This window comes from Schistocerca cancellata, chromosome 1, assembly GCF_023864275.1.
Source record: "Schistocerca cancellata isolate TAMUIC-IGC-003103 chromosome 1, iqSchCanc2.1, whole genome shotgun sequence".
Lineage (NCBI taxonomy): Eukaryota > Metazoa > Arthropoda > Insecta > Orthoptera > Acrididae > Schistocerca > Schistocerca cancellata.
In genome coordinates this window covers 720,444,956-720,461,521 of record NC_064626.1, presented here as the reverse complement: position 1 = coordinate 720,461,521, position 16,566 = coordinate 720,444,956, and the positions used below count along the sequence as shown (strand labels likewise).

General features: G+C 43.0%; 1 non-coding gene across 1 annotated transcript; it reads right to left on the bottom strand.

Moving 5' to 3' along the window:
- Positions 1–6,624: 6,624 nt before the first annotated feature.
- On the bottom strand, positions 6,625–6,697 carry Trnaa-agc (transfer RNA alanine (anticodon AGC)). Its single transcript has one exon. It is a non-coding gene; the product is annotated as a tRNA-Ala (tRNA).
- Positions 6,698–16,566: the final 9,869 nt, after the last annotated feature.

The window sequence follows — 16,566 nt, the reverse complement described above, 5'->3', positions numbered from 1 at the left end:
TTATTGTTAGATTACTTAGCGCTTTAACTTCAGAAGAATTAAAGTACGTATCATCAGTGAAATACCTGAAAGTCACTAGCCTTGACTCTGGCGTCGCGATTCTCACAGTCTGAACAAATGTTCACCAGCGTTCCATAATCACATTATATGATACTGGCATTGACCGGATAGAGAGAGAGAGATGGCGGTAGCTCATTATTTAGTTTGTTAATTGCGCAGTCGTTTGTAATTAAAGTGTGTGGCATTTATTCATCGTTAATGGATACAATGCGTATCCGTACAGAAGCAGAATTACAATAATTGGTAGTTATGACGTAATGCTATAATGATTTTTGTTAGCAATTATACGCTCGCGGAAGGGAGATGTCTGAAAGAGAAAGGGTTTAATTCAGAACTCGTGATATTACAGGCACGGTACCTAATAGAGCATCAGAAGCATGAACAGGACTATGGCGATATCACACATTATATCTACATAGATACTCCGCAAGCTACCGTACGATGCCTAGCGGAGGGTAGCCTCCCGTACCAGTACCATTCATTTCCTCTACTGTTCCACTCGCAAATAGAGCCAGGGAAAAACGACAGTCTATATACCTCCGTATGAGCCCTAATTTTTCGGTCCTTACGCGCAATGTATGTTGGCGGCAGTAGAATCTTTCGGCAGGCAGCTTCATATGCCGGTCCTCTAAATTTTCTCAATAGCCTTTCTCGAAAAGAACGTCGCCTCCAGGGATTCCCACGTGAACTCTCGATGCATCTCCGTAACACGTGTTGTTCGAACCTACCGGTAAAAAAACTAGTAGTCCGCCTCTGAATTGTTTCGACGTCTTCCTTCAGTCTGACCCGGCACGGATCCCAATCACTCGAGTACTACTCAAGAATCGGTCGTACCAGCGTCTTATATGCGGTCTCCTTTAAATGTGAACAAATCTTTCCAGCTGTCCAGGAAAAATGGTTCCCTCCTCACATCTTATAGAAGTCTTGCAATGTAAAAGAGCATCTTTTCAAATAAAACCGTTTATCAGGCATTATTCAGGATGTCTGGAACGAGCATAGTATCTAAAGAAAACTACAGCATTCTCTGTAGCAGAGTCAGTCTGATATAGTGAATTTTCCACTGTCGTATGAAGTCGATGGTTAGTCACGAGGTTATTTTGGGTATGGTTTGGAGATGGCACCCACAGATTTCCTGTTACAATAACAACAACTCGATACGGGCACTGATAGATGGAGTTCTTAGACACTATGAAGGAAGGATACTACAAACCAGGAGAGATAAATAAAAAGAGATGAATAAGAATGTTATACGAAGGTAATAGTAGGGTGAAATGGGCCGCGGAACACTTATTCAGACTTCCGCAACTGTAACAGAAGTTTATTACATTCTCTTATCCGTTTTTAGGTGATGGTATTCACTTTTTATAAGTTTCATACTTTCACTAACGTTAAAAAGAATTACACGAAAAAATTAAGATTTTTCCAAATATGGAAACATGCTCCAAGGCACAACATAGTCATGAACCTGAGAACAAACATTTTATTGACATTTAAGAGCGTTACAATGGAAAAACCTCGTCAATATTGCATTTAGTCATCTATCCGTTACATTACTACTCTATTACATACCAACAGTCAGTAAGTGAAATCAAATTAAGAAGGAGTGTTTGCAAAAACCAGTTACAAGTTAATTCCGGCAGCAGACCCGAGGAGACTGCCAAGAATTATTACGATCAGAAATCCTACGAAGTTACTACAACTTAAATAGATTTTGAGATATAAGCTGTTCGAAACTAACACAAATTTCCATTTTCAAGATACGTAAAATTTCTAACAAATTAACGAAACTCAGTTAATCTGCGAATATAACATATTCCATAGTAAAATACCGTCTTCTGTTTCAAGGTACAAGATGCTTCACTACCGACGAAATTTTGCTTAATCGTACACACGTTATATAACTAGTTTCACAAATATATATAATTTCACTTGTCATAAATTTCTGTAACCGAAGAATTAGCGTTGTATTCCGAATAGCTTTAATATATTATGTAGCAGTTAAATATGTAGAACTCGAATGGCAACAAAAACTGCAGAAAATTGCGCAATCTGCTTATGATGTTCCTTCATTTCTAAAATCATTCCGAAGTTAGTCACTAGATTGAAGTAGCGACTGCACAAACATGATGTGTTCCTAGGCACTCTAAGCTTACGCACAACAATCTCCACAAGTAATATGAGTTGTAATACGAGTAGTAGTAGTAATGTAGCAGTAGTAGTGGTAGTACTGTACTTCAGCTTAGTGTAATTCGTCACAATGTACTAATGCGTAGATTTTAGTCCTCGCCATATGCAAGAGGCGTAGTTTAGGTAACAAGTAAGTGACGACTGCAGAAACGTACCATTCACTCATATTCGGAGAGTTGTTGTTAGTTCTGCCAGGTGGTATGAGTACAATCTTTAATAATGTCTTAGCGACAGTAAGTCGCACTGAGTAAGCAACTGTCTGCAGCAAGTAATTTTACCATTTCGGACAAGTAACGTATTATCGCATTCGACCAAATTTAGAATATATTTCTACATCTACATCTACATCTACATCTACATTTATACTCCGCAAGCCACCCTACGGTGTGTGGCGGAGGGCACTTTACGTGCCACTGTCATTACCTCCCTTTCCTGTTCCAGTCGCGTATGGTTCGCGGGAAGAACGACTGTCTGAAAGCGTCTGTGCGCGCTCGAATCTCTCTAATTTTACATTCGTGATCTCCTCGGGAGGTATAAGTAGGGGGAAGCAATATATTCGATACCTCATCCAGAAACGCACCCTCTCGAAACCTGGCGAGCAAGCTACACCGCGATGCAGAGCGCCCCTCTTCCAGAGTCTGCCACTTGAGTTTGTTAAACATCTCCGTAACGCTATCACGGTTACCAAATAACCCTGTGACGAAACGCGGCGCTCTTCTTTGGATCTTCTCTATCTCCTCCGTCAACCCGATCTGGTACGGATCCCACACTGATGAGCAATACTCAAGTATAGGTCGAACGAGTGTTTTGTAAGCCACCTCCTTTGTTGATGGACTACATTTTCTAAGGACTCTCCCAATGAATCTCAACCTGGTACCCGCCTTACCAACAATTAATTTTATATGATCATTCCACTTCAAATCGTTCCGCACGCATACTCCCAGATATTTTACAGAAGTAACTGCTACCAGTGTTTGTTCCGCTATCATATAATCATACAATAAAGGATCCTTCTTTCTATGTATTCGCAATACATTACATTTGTCTATGTTAAGAGTCGGTTGCCACTCCCTGCACCAAGTGCCTATCCGCTGCAGATCTCCCTGCATTTCGCTACAATTTTCTAATGCTGCAACTTCTCTGTATACTACAGCATCATCCGCGGATAGCCGCATGGAACTTCCGACCTATCTACTACGTCATTTATATATATTGTGAAAAGCAATGGTCCCATAACACTCCCCTGTGGCACGCCAGAGGTTACTTTAACGTCTGTAGACGTCTCTCCGTTGATAACAACATGCTGTGTTCTGTTTGCTAAAAACTCTTCAATCCAGCCACACAGCTGGTCTGATATTCCGTAGGCTCTTACTTTGTTTATCAGGCGACAGTGCGGAACTGTATCGAACGCCTTCCGGAAGTCAAGAAAAATAGCATCGATCTGGAAGTCTGTATCTAATATTTTCTGGGTCTCATGAACAAATAAAGCGAGTTGGGTCTCACACGATCGCTGTTTCCGGAATCCATGTTGATTCCTACATAGTAGATTCTGAGTTTCCAAAAACGACACGATACTCGAGCAAAAAACATGTTCTAAAATTCTACAACAGATCGACGTCAGAGATATAGGTCTATAGTTTTGCGCATCTGCTCGACGACCCTTCTTGAAGACTGGGACTACCTGTGCTCTTTTCCAATCATTTGGAACCTTCCGTTCCTCTAGAGACTTGCGGTACACGGCTGTTAGAAGAGGGGCAAGCGGGACATTACTTGATCAATTTATTGTCCTTCAGCTGCTTCCCCTTCAACAAATGTGATCTTTCAGCAGGATGGAATTTATTTTTTTGTGACTTCCTGGACAGAGGTTTTCTGCTGTGATAGATGGGGCCTGATAGACCAAACAAGTGGCCACTGCGATCTCCGGACATAGACCCTCTGGATTTCTTCCTGTGGGCTTACGTGAAAGAAACTGTGTATGCCTTGGCTGTATGTAATCTTGGCGATTTCCACACAAGAATTGTGGATGCTACACGGTCCATCACCCTAGACATCCTCGTACGCACGTAAGTTGAGACAATGTATCATCTAGACTTTTTGCGGGTTGCGAAATGAGCTCATGTAAAACTGTATGAATTTTTTCACAACACTTTCTGAGTTTCTGTACTTGATCCCTCAAGTATCATGTTTTTCTTAATAGCATTTGGAAATCAGGGACGTTTCATAGAGCACCCTAGTTCTGGAAAGCCCGAAGAATCGTGATGCACTCCAGCTTTAGTGTATATGTAATAGGTCACCGTGTAGTCAGCAGACACATAAACGAAAACAAATAAAAGAAAACTGTGCCAGCACTGTCTTGTATGTGTTGTTGTTGTTGTTGTGTTGGCTCATGTGCAGCGAAAGAGGATAATTTATACAATCAATCTTCATTTAGTAAGCATGCGAAGCATAAAAAAATCGGTGGACTATACTTCTATTGTAATCAAATTATATTAAAGCAATGTAGTGCACATCCACCTAGAAACATGTTTATAGGTGCAACCAATTCAGTTTTGTACCTAGTAGCAGACACAAACGTAATGCTGTAGTACATTTTCATTATTGTCGCGGACAATCAAATATCAATTTAGATCACAGGAGGACATGTCTTCCACCTTTATATAAAAGACAACTGGCATAACTGAGGAATATTGAACGTGCAGGCGAGTGGACCTGGAGTGACTGTACATCGATATTCTTTCTTTTAAAATCAATAATCAAATTTATTTATAGCTGATGACACAGTATGCAGTCAGAGAACATGGGCAGCAGTGCTATAATAATATTTAGTTTTCTAGTTTGATATGTTATTCAAGAAAAGTGCAGTACTTTATAATTCTCTTAATGTCTTATGTAGTCTTAGTGTCTTACGTAGTCTACAGACGTCTGAATTATTGTTATGTGGATGCAATGCAATTTATTATCATCATTATTATTATTATTATTATTATTATTATTACGAAGATTGGAACTTTAATAGTGGCAACTATTTATTTACAGCTCGTACAAAATAGATACGTGTTTCAAAGTTTTACTGACCTTTAAAGAATTCACCAGAATTGTGTATACCCGATGCCAGCGATGTGGAAGTCGTGGGATACTCTTAGCAGTGCCAGCTGTGTTGACAATTGGAGCGGAGTGATCTATTGCCCAACGAATTTGTAGCAGTTCTGAAGCGAATGCCGTGAAGTGTTTCCTTCAGTTTATAAATCGAGTTGAACTTACGAGGGCTAAGTCAGGGGAGTGCAGTAGATGGTATAGCACTTAGCAGCCCCATCAGTCAAACAAATCAGTAACAGCTTCTACTGTAAGTGCCTGAGCATTGTCCTGCAAAATGATGGTCAGTTCCTGCAGAATGTGTCATCACTTCTGTCTCTATGCTGTTCATTTTTGTAACACAACCTACGAAGGTCAGTACCACACGTATGTATTTTGTACGAGCTGTAAATAAATAGTTGCCATTATCAAAGTTCCAACCCTCGTATTATTATTATTATTCAGTTTTATACAATCATTTGACCTACTCGATTGTATTCAATACAATACAAGACGAGGTAAGCAGACGACATATACGCACACTTATACATATTCACACATACATCAGTATGGCCACATTCTCCCAGCAGTCAGCTGAAACAACGCCACCGTACAGCTGTGTATGTATGTACAGAAGGTGGTCAGAAACAGTCTGAAAAGGTTGTAAGGGTATTGCAGGATAAGTTGTGCTGAGAAATAATTGTTCTGAAAAAAATTCTATACGTTTCGGCGTTTCCGAGTTAATTAACACTGAAGTTAACCAATCAGGCCCTTGTGCGCGCAAACTCAAGCGTCGCCAAGCGTGTTCTGCGTTTGGTTTCCCAAAACCGAATAAGAGGGCGATACAATAACTGGACGTGGGACGGCAGTACAAATCGAACCGGAGCCAAAGACTGAGCACTCTCGTGCGCTATCATTTTAGCTATGAGGACAACTGTCGCTAATTGTAACTAGCGGGCCGCCTAAATTCACAAGCGCAGAGGCCTGATTCGCTAACTTCAACGTTAATTAACTCCGCACATCGTATCGAAGTTTGTTTTCAAAAATCTATATCCCAGCACAATGTACCCTGAAACAGGCTTTTCAGACTGATTCTGACTACCGTGTATAGGTGTTCACTCTAAATATAGCTCGGAGAAAGACTCGTCCGAAAGCTAGCAATGCTTTGTTAATATACCTACGACTTAGCGCCTGAACTGATGAATGAGTTTTTATCTTTAATCCTTAAGTAGTTTATAAATTACTAATTCATTTATCCGTGAGTCATGCAGAGGCCTGTATGGTTAGCAAACTTAAAATTATAGCTGGAGGCGCCGGGTATCGATCCCGGTACCTCTCACATGCTAAGCGAGCGCTCTACCATCTGAGCTACGCCCCCAGTTGTTTTAATGCAACTAGCTGGATGGTTGAGTCGAGCCTGCCAGACCCGACCTCCAACCGGAGCAGAGAAAGTCGGCCGGCCGTGAGCCAGCCACACCTCCGCTGCGCCGCTTGTGCGACTTCGGGCGCACTGTCACTTCTTCATCCATACCTACAGGCTTCTCACTTACACCGTTTGTCGTTGCTCTTGGTCAAGGTAAGCAACCCAGTTATTAAAACTAAATTCTTTATCTCGAAGGTGCTGAGAAAAAAATGGTTCAAATGGCTCTGAGCACTATGGGACTTGACATCTAAGGTCATCAGTCCCCTAGAACTTAGAACGACTTAAACCTAAGAAATCTAAGTGCAACACACACATCCTTGCCCGAGACAGGATTCGAACCTGCATCCGTAGCGGTCCCGCGGTTCCAGACTAAAGCGCCTAGAATTGCTCGGCCACACTGGACGGCGAAGGTGCTGAGATTCCCGATAATTCTACAAAGCTGCAAAATAATGACAGATTCCTAACGAACTCCAAGTAATCCAAATTAACCTCTGAGTATCATTAGGAACTCACCATAATCCGCCTATTGTACACACATTCACCGACGTTTAAGCGTGCCCCTCATCACATCGTATCATGATACAATTCAGTACCTTTCGCGAGTATGTTATGCATATTTGTGAATATTCTAAAGGTCAGCATTCGTCACCTTGATGATAATGAAGTTACTGCACTTACTTACACTTTAAGATTGATAATCTGACGACAAGTACGTCCCATCTGGGTAACAACCAGTGGATAACGTCAAAGAATGCATCGATGGCAAGGACTATAACATGAAGGAACAGCTATGGTCCCTGTTATTATTTCCATCATCGAGTTTCAAATACAAACATAAAATCTAAACTGTCAATTTAATTATCATTTCTTGGTTTATTTTATATTACCTGGAGAGGCATGAAATAGAGCTATCAATAAATGAAAATTTGGAAAACTCACAAAGTGAGAAATACCAAATAAAAACAGCATGTCATGCACCAGATCATTTATATACAAGATGTATCGCAACTGGTATTTAAAAGGATACAGGTGAAAGTATACCATAATAGATGCAAAAATGTTACAGTAAAGATGGGTCTGAATTCAGTATGAAATATTGATCTAATTGAGAGAAGTATGCTGAGAACCAGCATCGGGTTTCACCCTCTCCCTCCTCATCTTCAACGCGAACACGGCACTACACTTCACATAAACATCATTACTGTCACCTACATTTAACACATTTCCACACAGCTCTCATACTTAGCGAAGGAAGGTACCCTCCGGGCGCAAAGAACGGTGAAAACCTTTCCAATTTGACTGCCGAACCTGCCTTTCGTGGTATCCTTTACAGTTATTTTAAATGTAAATGACTGGTTAAGTTTGTTGACACAATGAATTCGGTATAAAATATTTCCATAGTTAATACAAATATTTGCAGTGTAAACTGTTAGTAAAGTCTCCATTTGCTTGGGCTCAGATTTTAAACATGAACCATGGTTCCATGGTTGGAGCACGAAGATTGATGATGGGCTACCGGTACATTTTGCTGCAGAAATAAGAGGGGATATAAAATGTAGACTGGCAATGGCAAGGAAAGCATTTCTGCAGAAGAGAAATTTGTTAACATCGAGTATAGATTTAAGTGTCAGGAAGTCGTTTCTGAAAGTATTTGTATGGAGTGTAGCCATGTGTGGAAGTGAAACATGGACGATAAATAGTTTGGACAAGAAGAGAATAGAAGCTTTCGAAATGTGGTGCTGCAGAAGAATGCTTAACATTAGATGGGTAGATGACATAACTAATGAGGATGTACTGAATAAGATTGGGGAGAAGAGAAGTTTGTGGCACAACTTGACTAGAAGAAGGGATCGGTTGGTAGGACATGTTCTGAGGCAACAAGGGATCATCAATTTAGTATCGGAGGGCAGCGTGGAGGGTAAAAATCGTAAAGGGAGACCAAGAGATGAATACACTAAACAGATTCAGATGGATGTAGGTTGCAGTAGGTACTGGGAGATGAAGAAGCTTGTACAGGATAGAGTAGCATGGAGGGCTGCATCAAACCAGTCTCAGGACTGAAGATCACAACAACAACAACAACATAACAGGTCATCCAACGCGACATTATGGACCTGTACCTTGACTTCCAAGATCACCTAACTTCCAATTTCAATTTTTTTTTTTTTTTTTTTTTTTGTTTGTTTGCGTCTGTGATTATCTTAGAAGTCAAGTATACAGATGAGGAACTTACGCAGTGAGCTGCACACTCTTGTCAAGCTTTACGGCCGATGTTTTCAGGAATTAGTAACTCACTGCAGAGACGAGCGCAGCGTTACATCAAAATGCGCGGAAGACACGTGAAACGCCTCCTTTAACAGGCATGCGTTTAAAGTAAACTGTAATATATATGAGGGACACGGTTAAAACTTTTAGAATGGCATGATTGTAAGAACAAAAGACATTTGTTTATACACTGAAGCCCCAAAGAAACTGGTATAGGCATGTGTATTCAAATACAGAGAGATGTGAACACGCAGCAGACGGCGCTGCGGTCGGCAACGCCTATATAAGACAACAAGTGGCCCATACCCCTTCCTCCCTCCGTGCCTGCCTAAGCCTCCACTCCCCCACCGTCCGAACCGCCTCCACCACTCGAAGTTTATGTGTCGTGATTTGATCACAAAGAAGGAGCTAACCTTAATCAACTCCCACCCCATCTTCGCGCCCAATGACTGGCGCGTACTGACCACCATGGCAGAAGTGCGGGTGACGGGCGAAATGCCTGCCAACCTACTACGCTACAGTCCCCGATCCAAGTAGCGAAACAACGAGAAATCATCTCCAGACGGGGCGGAGCTCATTGTCGAAACCTACCGGCCAGCCACTTAGGCCGCTCGTCTTCCTCTTCTCGTACTGTCCCTCTAACTATCCTTTATCTTTCTTATGTTAAAAAAAAACACACACACACACAAAAAAAAAGCAACGCACAAAAGTCAAGCCAATCGAAACCGCCAAGAATTTTCCTCCCCTACCCGTCAAGCCAGAAGGAGAAGCGCCTCTGAGCGCTAGTATTCCTACTTCAGTCAAGGACATCTTCGTTCGTGTGTGCGCGCGCGCACGCAATCGTTAGATCGGTTACTGCTGCTACAATGGCAGGTAATCAAGATTTATGTGAGTTTCAACGTGGTCTTATAGACGGCGCACGAGCGATGGAACACAGCATCCCCGAGCTAGCGATGAAGTGGGGATTCTCCCGCACGAGCATTTCACGAGTGTACCGTAAATATCACGAGTCCGGTAAAACATCAAATCTCCGACATCCCTCCTGCCGGAAAAAGATCCTGCAAGAACGAGTGCAGGGAATGGCAATTGAACCTCAATGTAGACAAGTGTAATGTGCTGCGAACACACAGAAGAAAGATCCTTTATCATTTAGCTACAATACAGCAGATCAGCAACTGGAAGCAGTTAATTCCATAAATTATCTGGGGGTACGCATCAGGAGTGATTTAAAATGGAATGACCATATAAAAGTAATCGTCGATAAAGCAGATGCCAGACAGATTCATTGGAAGAGTCCTAAGGAAATGCAATCCGAAAAGGAAGTGTGGGATCCGTACCAGAGAGAGTTGATAGAAGAGATAGAGAAAATCCAACGGAGAGCAGCGCGCTTCGTTACAGGATCATTTAGTAATCGCGAAAGCGTTACGCAGACGATAAACTCCAGTGGAAGATTCTGCAGGAGAGACGCTCAGTAGCTCGGTACGGGCTTTTGTTGAAGTTTCGAGAACATACCTTCACCGAGGAGTCAAGCAGTATATTGCTTCCTTCTACGTACATCTCCCGAGGAGGCCATGAGGATAAAATCAGAGAGCCAGAGGCATACCGACAATCTTTCTTTCCACGAACAATACGAGACTGGAACAGAAGGGAGAACCGATAGAGGTACTCAAGGTACCCTCCGCCACACACAGTGAGGTAGCTTGCGGAGTATGGATGTAGATGTAGACGACTGAAGAGGATCGTTCAACGTGACAGATGTGCAACACTTCCGCAGATTTCTTCATATTTCAATGCTGGACCATCAACAAGTGTCAGCGTGCGAACCATTCAAAGAAACATCATCAATATGGACTTTCAGAGCCGAAGGCCAACTCGTGTACCCTTTATGACTGCACGACACGAAGCTTTACGCCTCGCCTGAGCCTGTCAACAGTGACATTCGACTGTTGATGACTGGAAACAAGTTGCCTGGAAGGAGAAGTCTCGTTTCAAATTGTATATAGCGGATGGGCGTGTACGGGTATGGAGACAACCTCATGAATCCATGGACGCTGCATGTTAGCACGGTACTGTTGAAGCTGATGGAGGCTCTGTAAACGGTGTGGAACGTGTACAGTTGGAGAGATATGGGACCCCTTATACGTCTAGATACGACTCTGACAGGTGACACGTACGTAAGCATCCTGTCTGATCACCTGCATCCATTCATGTCCACTGTGCATTCCGACGGACTTGGGCAATTCCACCAAGACAATGCGACACTCGCCGGCCGCGGTGGTCTAGCGGTTCTGGCGCTGCAGTCCGGAACCGCGGGACTGCTACGGTCGCAGGTTCGAATCCTGCCTCGGGCATGAGTGTGTGTGATGTCCTTAGGTTCGTTAGGTTTAAGTAGTTCTAAGTTCTAGGGGACTTATGACCTAAGATGTTGAGTCCCATAGTGCTCAGAGCCATTTGAGCCAATGCGACACTCCACAAGTCCAGAATTGCCACACAGTGGCTCCACGCTCACTCTTCTGAATTTAAACACTTTCGCTGGCCACCAAATTCCCCTGACATGAACATTATTGATCATATGTGGGACGCCTTGTAACGTGCTGTTTAGAAGAGATCTCTACCCGCTCGTACTCTTACGGATTTATGGACAGCCCTGCAGGATTCATGGTGTCAGTTCTCTCCATCACTAAGTCAGACATTACTCGAGTCTATTAGGCAAGTGTAACAGTTTCCTTGGCTTTTCAGTGTATAAAGGCGATCAAAACATTTCCGTTCTAACGCTGTACAGTCCAGAATCGATATGCCAATCAGGCGGAATCACCATGAGTACCTAGGAAATCATCCCACCGCCGCTCCAGACGGACTTGGGCAATTCCAGCAGGACAATGCGACAGCCCACACGTCTGGTAAAACACCGTGTACCGCTGTGTAAAGAAGTCCGTTACCGCCTGCTGCACATCCACATCCAACAGTAGTCGTCGACCCTTCAAGGCTTTTTTTAAGGGGAGGGATCAGGACTGTAGAGTGAGTGCTCGAGTGTCTACCACTTCAGTTGCCGTAGCTTGTGTGTTACGATATTTGCGATATGGGGACGTGCGTTATCACGAAGCAGCAGCTCTACTTGTCGCACGCAACTTGGCACACCATTCCACAATATGGTTTTCGGGAAAAAAAATTGCAGCACGTTGGCCTTGTTTGGAAGTGTTTTGTAATAGCATCGTCGTAGTTCATGTTTCTGTATTTACCGTGCGCACGCCGGAAAGACAAGAATGCCACATTAATCTCTTCCCTTGATGTCGGTGCTTGTGAAGCAGCACCGACACACTGCAGAAACCTCTCAAATTGAACGCCCCTTGTATATGACAGCTTCTTTGTAAGGTTTTAAGAGTTGATTGCCGCGTACGAGATCCGATCGGTAGTGAAAAGGAAACCACTGTGAAAATCAAAGAATGTTTTATTTACAATAGCTTCCAGCTATTTCTTCTAAACGGTCGCTGCTCCGACGTAGATATTCGTCGTGGCGTTGTACCAACTTTCCAATACCCTCGTCACTTAAGGCAGGCGCCTGTGCATTCCGCCACGTCTCTACGCTGGCCTGCAGCTCACTGTCTATGTCAAAGTGTAGCGGTTCATGTGAGCAGAGATGAAAATCAGAGGGATCCACGTCCCGTCTATATGACGGACGACCAAAGACTTATCGTCGAAAACGCTGCAGGAGTGTCTTCGTTGCGTCTTGAGTGTGCTGCGACAACTGTCATGAGGAAGGAAATGTATGACAGGTACGTTATGTGGGCTGCACGAAATCAGACGAAATCTCATACTTGGCGGGAGACACTATTTTCTGGGAATGTTTACGTGCTCACTGTGCGCTCAGAACTGAACAGAGCAACGTGACGCGATCGACGGGCGTAATAAAAACACGCGTCAACACATCTGTGCACAGCTTCATCGGATTTTCACTGTGGTTTCTATTTTGCGACCGATCGGACCTTAGTTTCCGAACAGCCCTCATACTCTGTTCGATTTGCTCTAATACGAGGTGCTGTCCAAAATTTTTGGGACTAGTGCTGCCATCTGTTGAAAACCTTACCTTTGGACTAATGGTCACCATCACCCTCGACGTAGTTCCCATCTGCACGTACACACCGGTCCCAGCGCTTCTGCCACTGGTCTAACGTTTTCTGGAAGTCCTGTTCTTTGAGGGAGCTTATCACCACCAGCGATGCTTCTTTAATCCTCTCTAGAGTGTCGAACCGACAGCGTTTGAACCTGAGTTTCAGTTTTGGGAATAGCGTGAAGTCGCAAGGTGCCAAATCTGGCGAGTACGGTGGGTGGGGTACAACCGTCATGTTGTTTTTTGCCAAAAAGGTCCTGGTGAGCAAGTACGTGTGACAGAGCGCGTTGTCGTGATGTGATGCAACAAGCAGTTGCCTTGACGCCAAAGTTCGGGCCGTCATCGCCGCACGTTTTCATCGAGCCCATCGCAAAACGTCACAGTAGTACGCGGAATTCACTGTTTGGTTGTGTGGGACAAATTCTTTGTGCATAATTCCACTGGTATCAAAGAAAACGATGATCATGCTCTTCACTTTGCTCTTCACCTGTCTCGCTTTTTTGGGTCCTGGAAAGCCCGGGATCTTCCACTGGGAAGATTGTTGCTTTGTCTCTGGGTCATAACCGTAAAACCAGCTCTCGTCACCGGTGATAATCCGTGACAAGAAGATTGGATCATCAGATGCGGTCTGACGAAGGTCCATGCACACTTCAACACGCTGTGCCTTCTGATCGGCAGTGAAGATCCCTGGCACAAATTTTGTGGCGACACGATGCATGCCCAATTCATCAGTCAACATTCGTTGACATGTCCCATAACCAATACCCACTTCATCCTCAAGGTCTTGAATGGTTCGACATCAATCCGCACGAACAAATTGTTGAAGTTTGGCAACAATGTCCAGCGCTGTGCGGCTAATGGGCCTTGCAGTGTGAGCATCATCTTCGACATCTGAACGGCCGGCCCTGAACCGAGCATGCCACTCAAACACACGCGTACGGCTCATACTCTGTCGCTCAAACACTTGTTGAATCATTGCAAGGGTCTCCGTAGCACATTTCCCGAGAATCGCACGGAATTTCATACACACGCGCTGTTCCGTTCGCGGATCCATTGAAAAATCGCCACACACCAAACACAGAGTATTACGGAAATCACTGTGGACATGCAACACTTCCTCCCAGCTGAATGCCACTCCGCACACTGACTCATCAGATATGCAGCTCTCGCCACCTAGCGGTGCAAAGGTCTACTACTCCCTCTTTCCAGATGGCAGCACCAGTCCCGAAAATTTTGGATTCCACCTCATAGTTTGTTAATTGTCATTATATAAAGATTTTTCGTGCATGGAAAAATTAATTTGACCACAGAATATTTCCAGGGTTATGAACTTTTTAACGCCTTCAATTCGGCATTACTGCTTAAACAATGAGAAGTTTGGCTTAGAAATGCATTTGGCAAAGAAGCCCCATATATGGCAACAATTTATAATAGGTACAGTGAATTAAAATGAGATAGGGTTTCTCTTAGTGACCCGAAAGCCGCTGTTATTGATGAAAAGAGTACCGCTCGAGCAACGCTTTAAGAAGACCGATAGACAACATATGAATCTACTCGAAAGACACTGGGCAATGGCGTTGCTAAAATCCAAGGCATCTTACACCAGTAGTTAAACGACTCACTTTCGATCAAAAACAACAACTTACCGACTGGTGGTGTAAAACTTTGGAAAAAATCCAAGGAGCACTTCAGATTTGGTTTTTAACGCCGTTACTGTTATGAAACTTAGATTTAGTGTTATTATTCTGAAAAGAAAAGTCTATAGGCTCACTGAGCCTCTCAAACAAAACCTAAGCGTACAAAAGTTCGATGAAATCGCAGTACTGGCAACAAGATTATTGTTAGTGTTTTATTCTTGTTTTTTTTTCTCATAAAACGGGTCTTAACGCTACTATAGCATCAAAAGATAGACGTACCGTTACTACCGATTGGTACACAAATGTCTGTCATAGTAAATTTTTGAAAAGGTTCGTGATAAGCGCTAAAAGGAAAAAAAAAATTCGTCACGGCAAAGCATCGTAGCATGCAGCAAAACTAAAATCTGAATATCTGGTTGCTGTAAAGATCAGCCAGCAACATGGACGCTCCACTATACAGCACTTTGTGATTTATTTTTGTTTCCAGAAATTAAAGATGAAATGCGGGGTATCACTTTTTTGGCATCAGATGAAGTGGTAGAACATCGTGAAAACCTAGTTTATGAAGTGCCTCTGTAGGACTGCCACTATGGCTTTAAGGACTGGTTGCACCGTACGCTTAATGTACTGACCTCAAAGGCGAATATTTTAGAAAACAGTAAAATCATCTAATTTTTTAAAAACTGTTCCTTTCCTGATATTCTAGAAATTTGTCAGTGTCGCCCACGTTACGTGCTGAAACAGCAATGTATTTTTCGCTAAGGTATGCCACAGGTGAAATTTGAGCTCAGTTTGAAGCAAATTTAAGAGAAAAATTTACATTAAAAATACATTTGCGGTAATTACACACTATTTCATACCGAAGCGAGTGATGTCTTGTAACCAGATATGCACAATTACATTGCAAACGGCTTGTTTGCAGACGCATGTTTACTGGAATGTTTTGGCTCCCATTATAGTATGCTTTCATCCATTTCAGTTTCAGCCGTTAATTATTGTACACCGTGTATAAACGATCTGGTGGATAACGTCGGAAGTCTCGTAAAGGCTGTCCACAATGAAGCGGCTATATGTAGGAAAACTGCAGAGCCGAATATTGTAGAGAAATAGGGGAAACCGGCAGATGATCGACAATTTGTTCATCTACTGGCAGTGGATCAACGAACAAATGCTGCACATAAATATACGGAAAAATCAATTATTGCTCAACAGCAAGAAGGTTTGAGACATGTGTGTTTTAAATTCTTGATCTGTTTCGGAAAAAGACTGATCGAAGCTTGATATCCCTCCACATTTCATCGATTACATATTCCCACGACACTTGTAGGATCTTGATCAAAGCGAGCGAGCAGCAGTATCATGAAACGATAAACTAGCATAAGTAGGCCGCGATGCTGCCATCTATCGGTGGACTTCTCCGCTTCTCAGACGTCGCATCAAATGATCTTTTCGAAATAAACAACATTCAGATGCGTTTTCTGAATGAGAAAGCTGCTACATAGAGTAATGGGTATATGTGAAGATAACTCTGTTGGTGATTGAAGACTATGTGCTGAACAACATTACATCAGTATTTACGTAATTTGCAGATTAATAACTATAGCCCTTACAAATCGTAAGTTTTTAGGTTGGTTAATACCTCCATGAGCATGTGGCTAGAGCAGGCCATTAATGCTTATTTTCCCTTGCGCAGCAGGTCAGGTGCTGAAGTATGCACCCATGAGTGCAAAACTGTTAGTCTATACTGACAGGTGTTGTCGACTTACAACGAACCCCTTGAGTGCGAGGTCGCAAAAGGCATTCGACGCTCCACT